Here is a 7,500-nt window from a genome sequence, read left to right on the forward strand (position 1 = left end):
TCCTTCCTTCCTTCCTTCCTTCCTTCCTTCCTTCCTTCCTTCCTCTTTCTTTGATTTTTCCTTCCATAATTCTTTCATCACTTCCTTCCTTCCTTCCTTCCTTCCTTCCTTACTCCCTCCTTACTCCCTTCCTTCCTTATTTCCTTCCTTCCTTCCTTCATTCGTTCGTTCCTTCCTTCCTTCCTTCCTTCCTTCCTTCCTTCCTTCCTTCCTCCTTCTTTCTTTGATTTTTCCTTCCATACTTCTTCCCTCCCTCCTTACTCCCTTCCTTCCTTCCTGCCTTCCTTCCTTCCTTACTCCCTTCCTTCCTTCCTTCTTTCCTTCCTTCCTTCATTCGTTCCTTCCTTCCCCCTTCCTTCCTTCCTGCCTTCCTTCCTTCCTTACTCCCTTCCTTCCTTCTATCTTTCCTTCCTTCCTTCATTCGTTCCTCCCTCCCTCCTTCCTTCCTTCCCCCTTCCTCCTTCCTCTTTTCCTTCCTTCCTTCCTTCTTTCCTTTTTTCCTTCTTTCTTTCCTTCCTTCCTTCCTTCTTTCCTTTTTTCCTTCTTTCTTTCCTTCCTTCCTTCCTTCCTTCCTCCCTCTTTCTTTGATTTTTCCTTCCATACTTCTTTCATCACTTCCTTCCTCCCTCCCTCATTCCTTACTTCCTTCCTTCTTTCATTTCTTCTCTACCCCCTTCTCTCCCTACTGCCTTTCTCTTTTCCTCCCTCCTTACTCCTAACTTTCCTTCCTTCCTTCCAGTTATGTAGTTGTAGTAGAGAAGAGTTTGTAGCTGGAAGGTTGTTGGTTTGATTCCCAGACTAAAGATAAATCTTGGAGGAGGAAGTGAAAAGTAAAAAAAAGGACATTTTCCAATAAGATAAAAATAACAATGTCTGTATTATTTTAGCCTCATCATTCGAGGAAAGGAAGGAAGGAAGGAAGGACAGAGGAAATAAGGAAGGAAGGAAGGCAGGACAGAGGAAATAAGTAAGGAAGGAAGGAAGGGAGGGAGAAATGAAAAGAGGAAGGGAGGAAAGAAGGCAGGAGGGAGGAAAGAAAGAGAGAAGGCGGGAGTGAGGAAAGAAGGAAGGAGGGAGAAAGGAAGGAACGGGGATGGAAGGACAGAAGGAAGGAAGGAAGGAAGGAAAGATGGATGGAAGGAAAGAAGCAAGGAAGGACAGAAGGAAGGAAGGAAGGAAGGAGAAGGAAGAGAATACAGGAAGGAAAGAGAAAGATGGAAGGAAGAGAAGGGAGCAAGGACAGATGGAAGGAAGAGAAGAGAAGACAAGACGGAAGGAAAGAAGGAAGGAAGGAAGGAAGGAAGGAAGGAAGAAAGGACAGAAGGAAGGAAGGTAAGAAAGAAGGAACAGTCAAAACACTACACTACTTATAATAATAAACAAACATCATAAAATCACAAAAACTAACATCATCTTTGAACAGGAAGTAGTTTTTAAATATAAATAAAGTCCTCATATGGAGACAATGGGTTTTTTTTCCTTACATTTACACCAATGATAATAAAGTCCCAACACTACTCTGTCTCCCATTAACTATGTAATCTTCATTCTTCTTTATTTATTATATTAATGCACTTTGTAGTCACGTTCATATTTATTCTTTATCTTTGCACTAAATGTCTGATTTATATTGTTTGATGTACTGTTGTTGTGTTATATGAGCCTTGTAAGGTGTCCATGAGTGCTTTGAAAGGCGCCTTTAACCCTCCTGTTATGCTCCCGGGTCAAATTGACCCATCTGTTTTGACTCTTCCTCCTTCCTTCCTTCCTTCCTTCCTTCCTGCCTACCTTCCGTTCCTCCTTCCTCCCTCCATCCTTTCCTTCCTTCCTTCCTTCCTACCTTCCTTCCCTCCCTCCCTCCCTCCATCCTTTCCTTCCTTCCTTCCTACCTTCCTTCCTTCCTACCTTCCTTCCCTCCTTCCTTCCTTCCTCCTTTCCTACCTTCCTTCCTTCCTTCATACCTTCCTTCCCTCCTTCCTCCTTTCCTTCCTTCCTTCCTTCCTTCCTTCCTTCCCTCCCTCCCTCTTTTCCTTCCTTCCTTCCTTCCTTCCCTTCCTTCCTTCCTTCCTTCCTTCCTTCCTTCCTTCCTTCCTTCCCTCCTTGCCTTCCTTCCTTCATTCCTCCTTTCCTACCTTCCTTCCTTCCTTCCTTCCTACCTTCCTTCCCTCCCTCCCTCCATCCTTTCCTTCCTTCCTTCCTACCTTCCTTCCTTCCTACCTTCCTTCCCTCCTTCCTTCCTTCCTCCTTTCCTACCTTCCTTCCTTCCTTCATACCTTCCTTCCCTCCTTCCTCCTTTCCTTCCTTCCTTCCTTCCTTCCTTCCTTCCTTCCTTCCCTCCCTCCCTCCCTCTTTTCCTTCCTTCCTTCCTTCCTTCCCTTCCTTCCTTCCTTCCTTCCTCCCTGCCTTCTTTCCTTTACTCCCTTCCTCCCTTCCTCCCTTCCTTGACTGGAACACAACAGGAGGGTTAAATAAAATGCATTATTATTATTATTATTATTATTTTCATTTGGTTTGTTTTCCAGCAGCAGACAAACACAGCTCACCCACGCAGGCCTTCCCGTCTTCCTCTTTTCCTTCCTTCTTTCCTTCCATCTGTCCTTGCTCCCTCCCTTCCTTCCTTTTTGTCTTTTCTTCTCTTCCTTTCATCTGTCCTTGCTCCCTTCCTTCCTTCCTACTTTTCTTCTCTTCTCTTCCTTTCATCTGTCCTTGCTCCCTTCCTTCCTTCCTTCTTGTCTTTTCTTCTCTTCCTTCCATCTGTCCTTGCTCCCTCCCTTCCTTCCTTCTTGTCTTTTCTTCTCTTCCTTCCATCTGTCCTTGCTCCCTTCCTTCCTTCTTGTCTTTTCTTCTCTTCCTTCCATCTGTCCTTGCTCCCTTCCTTCCTTCCTTCTTTTCTTCTCTTCTCTTCCTTTCATCTGTCCTTGCTCCCTTCCTTCCTTCTTTTCTTCTCTTCTCTTCCTTCCATCTGTCCTTGCTCCCTTCCTTCCTTCTTGTCTTTTCTTCTCTTCCTTCCATCTGTCCTTGCTCCCTTCCTTCCTTCCTCTTTTCTTCTCTTCTCTTCCTTTCATCTGTCCTTGCTCCCTTCCTTCCTTCCTTCCATTTGTCCTTGCTCCCTTCCTTCCTTCCTTCCATTTGTCCTTGCTCCCTTCCTTCCTTCCTTCCATTTGTCCTTGCTCCCTTCCTTCCTTCCTTCCTTCTTCCCTTCCTTCCATCTGTCTTCCCTTCCATCTGTCTTCCCTTCCTTCCTTCTTTCTTTTCCTTCCTTCTTGTCTTCTCTTCTCTTCCTTCCATTTGTCCTTGCACCCTTCCTTCCTTCCTTCTTGTCTTCTCATGTCTTCCTTCCATCTGTCCTTGCTCCCTTCCTTCCTTCCTTCCATTTGTCCTTGCACCCTTCCTTCCTTCCTTCCATTTGTCCTTGCTCCCTTCCTTCCTTCCTTCCATTTGTCCTTGCTCCCTTCCTTCCTTCCTTCCTTCTTCCCTTCCTTCCATCTGTCTTCCCTTCCATCTGTCTTCCCTTCCTTCCTTCCTTCTTTTCTTCTCTTCTCTTCCTTTCATCTGTCCTTGCTCCCTTCCTTCCTTCCTTCTTTTCTTCTCTTCTCTTCCTTTCATCTGTCCTTGCTCCCTTCCTTCCTTCTTGTCTTCTCTTCTCTTCCTTTCATCTGTCCTTGCTCCCTTCCTTCCTTCCCTTCCATTTGTCCTTGCACCCTTCCTTCCTTCCTTCCATTTGTCCTTGCTCCCTCCTTCCTTCCTTCCATTTGTCTTGCTCCCTTCCTTCCTTCCTTCCTTCCTTCTTCCCTTCCTTCCATCTGTCTTCCCTTCCATCTGTCTTCCCTTCCTTCCTTCCTTCTTTTCTTCTCTTCTCTTCCTTTCATCTGTCCTTGCTCCCTTCCTTCCTTCCTTCTTTTCTTCTCTTCTCTTCCTTTCATCTGTCCTTGCTCCCTTCCTTCCTTCTTGTCTTCTCTTCTCTTCCTTTCATCTGTCCTTGCTCCCTTCCTTCCTTCCTTCCATTTGTCCTTGCACCCTTCCTTCCTTCCGTCTTGTCTTCTCTTGTCTTCCTTCCATCTGTCCTTCCTGTATTCTCTTTCTTCTTTTCCTTCCTTCTTTTTAATGATCCGGCCCACATGAGATCAAATTGAGCTGTATGTGGCCCCTTGAGTGAAAATGCCTGATGTAGTCACATTCATATTTATTCTTTATCTTTGCACTAAATGTCTGATTTATATTGTTTGATGTACTGTTGTTGTGTTATATGAGCCTTGTAAGGTGTCCATGAGTGCTTTGAAAGGCGCCTTGAAATAAAAGTTTCAACCATAAAGTCTGATAAGGTGTTGTACTGATTGACTGGTTTCTGGTTGTTGGTTTGATTCCCAGACTAAGATAAATCTTGGAGGAGAAAGTGAAAAGTAAAAAAAGATTAAAAAAAACAATGTCTGTGTTATTTCAGCTCATCATTCGAGTCAAGGAAGGAAGGAAGGAAGGAAGGGAGGAAGGGAGGCAGGAAAGGAAGGAAGTAAGGAAGGACAGAGGAAATAAGGAAGGAAGGAAGGGAGGAGGGAGGGAGGGAGGGGAGGAAAGAGGAAGGGAGGAAGGGAGGAAGGGAGGAAGGAAGGAAAGAAGGACAGAGGAATGAAGGAAGGAAGGAAAGAAGGAAGGCGGGAGTGAGGAAAGAAGGAAGGGAGGGAGAAAGGAATGAAAGAAGGAAGAAAGGAAGGAAGGAAGAACGGGATGGAAGAAGGAAAGAAGGAAGGGAGGAAGGTAGGTAGTGGAGGAAAGAAATAGAAAAGGAGGGAGGGCGGAAGGGAGGAAGGAAGGAAGGAAGGACAGAAGGAAGGACGTGAGGAAATAAGGAACAGTCAAAACAGACGGGGTCAATTTGACCCGGGAGGACGACATGAACATCAAACATCATAAAATCACATCTGAGCATTTTAATCTCTCCTAGATATTAAGGATTAGTAAATACAAAAACTAAACATCATCTTTGAACAGGAAGTAGTTTTAATATAGATTAAGTCCTCATATGGAGACAATGGGTTTATTTTCTTCCTTACATTTAAACAACTTTCAACCATAAAGTCTGATAAGGGTTTGTACTTGATTGACTGGTTTCTGGTTTCTACACTGATTGATGTAATGAGCTTTTTTCTGCCACTAGGTGGTGCAAAGACATGTGTATGAATGAGGTCAACAGGTCAACCCTTTATTGGGTAAATAACTATATTTGGTAACTTCTGTAAATATCCAAAAATATCCTTCCTTCCTTCCTTCCTTCCATCCTTCCTTCCTTCCTTCCTTCCTTCCTTCCTTCCTTCCTTCCTTCCTTCCTTCCTTCCTCCCTGCCTTCTTTCTTCCCTTCCTCGTTTCCTTTCTCCCTCTCTCGTTCCTTAATTCCTCCGTCCTTCCTTCCTTTCCTTCCTTCCATCTGTCCTTCCTCCCTCCCTCCCTCCTTCTCTCCTCCCTTTCTTCTTTCCTTCCTCCATCCCCCTTTCTCCTTCCTTCCTTTCCTTCTTTCCTTCCTCCGTCCTTCCTTTCCTTACTTCCTTCTGTCCTTCCTCCCTCTCTCCTTCTCTCCTCCCTTCCTTCTTTCCTTCCTCCATCTCCCTTTCTTCTTCCTTCCTTCCTTCTTTCTTCCCTTCCTCCCTCCCTCCGTCTCTCTTTCTTTCCTCCCTCCTTCCTTCCATCCTTCCTTCCTTCCTTCCTCCCTGCCTTCTTTCTTCCCTTCCTCTTTTCCTTTCTCCCTCTCTCGTTCCTTATTTCCTCCGTCCTTCCTTCCTTTCCTTCCTTCCATCTGTCCTTCCTCCCTCCCTCCCTCCTTCTCTCCTCCCTTTCTTCTTTCCTTCCTCCATCCCCCTTTCTCCTTCCTTCCTTCCTTCTTTCCTTCCTCCGTCCTTCCTTTCCTTACTTCCTTCTGTCCTTCCTCCCTCTCTCCTTCTCTCCTCCCTTCCTTCTTTCCTTCCTCCATCTCCCTTTCTTCTTCCTTCCTTCCTTCTTTCTTCCCTTCCTCCCTCCCTCCGTCTCTCTTTCTTTCCTCCCTCCTTCCTTCCTTCCTTCCTTCCTTCCTTCCTTCCTTCCTTCTTTTCTTCTCTTCTCTTCCTTTCATCTGTCCTTGCTCCCTTCCTTCCTTCTTGTCTTTTCTTCTCTTCCTTCCATCTGTCCTTGCTCCCTCCCTTCCTTCCTTCTTGTCTTTTCTTCTCTTCCTTCCATCTGTCCTTGCTCCCTTCCTTCCTTCTTGTCTTTTCTTCTCTTCCTTTCATCTGTCCTTGCTCCCTTCCTTCCTTCCTTCTTTTCTTCTCTTCTCTTCCTTTCATCTGTCCTTGCTCCCTTCCTTCCTTCTTGTCTTTTCTTCTCTTCCTTTCATCTGTCCTTGCTCCCTTCCTTCCTTCTTGTCTTTTCTTCTCTTCCTTTCATCTGTCCTTGCTCCCTTCCTTCCTTCCTTCCTTCTTTTCTTCTCTTCTCTTCCTTTCATCTGTCCTTGCTCCCTTCCTTCCTTCCTTCCATTTGTCCTTGCTCCCTTCCTTCCTTCCTTCCATTTGTCCTTGCTCCCTTCCTTCCTTCCTTCCTTCTTCCCTTCCTTCCATCTGTCTTCCCTTCCATCTGTCTTCCCTTCCATCTGTCTTCCCTTCCTTCCTTCTTTCTTTTCCTTCCTTCTTGTCTTCTCTTCTCTTCCTTCCATTTGTCCTTGCACCCTTCCTTCCTTCCTTCTTTACTTCCTTCCATCTGTCTTCCCTTCCTTCCTTCCTTCTTATCTTCTCTTGTCTTCCTTCCATCTGTCCTTCCTGTATTCTCTTTCTTCTTTTCCTTCCTTCTTTTTAATGATCCGGCCCACATGAGATCAAATTGAGCTGTATGTGGCCCTTGAATGAAAATGCCTGATGTAGTCACATTCATATTTATTCTTTATCTTTGCACTAAATGTCTGATTTATATTGTTTGATGTACTGTTGTTGTGTTATATGAGCCTTGTAAGGTGTCCATGAGTGCTTTGAAAGGCGCCTTGAAATAAAAGTTTCAACCATAAAGTCTGATAAGGTGTTGTACTTGATTGACTGGTTTCTGGTTGTTGGTTTGATTCCCAGACTAAAGATAAATCTTGGAGGAGAAAGTGAAAAGTAAAAAAAAGATTAAAAAAAAACAATGTCTGTGTTATTTCAGAGGAAGGGAGGAGGGGAGGGAGGGAGGAAAGAGGAAGGGAGGAAGGGAGGAAGGAAGGAAAGAAGGACAGAGGAATGAAGGAAGGAAGGAAAGAAGGAAGGCGGGAGTGAGGAAAGAAGGAAGGGAGGGAGAAAGGAATGAAAGAAGGAAGGAAGGAAGGAAGGAAGGAAGGAACGGGGATGGAAGAAGGAAAGAAGGAAGGGAGGAAGGTAGGTAGTGGGAGGAAAGAAATAGAAAAGGAGGGAGGGCGGAAGGGAGGAAGGAAGGAAGGAAGGACAGAAGGAAGGACGTGAGGAAATAAGGAACAGTCAAAACAGACGGGGTCAATTTGACCCGGGAGGACGACATGAA

This window comes from Scomber japonicus, chromosome 6, assembly GCF_027409825.1.
Source record: "Scomber japonicus isolate fScoJap1 chromosome 6, fScoJap1.pri, whole genome shotgun sequence".
NCBI classification, from domain to species: Eukaryota; Metazoa; Chordata; class Actinopteri; order Scombriformes; family Scombridae; genus Scomber; species Scomber japonicus.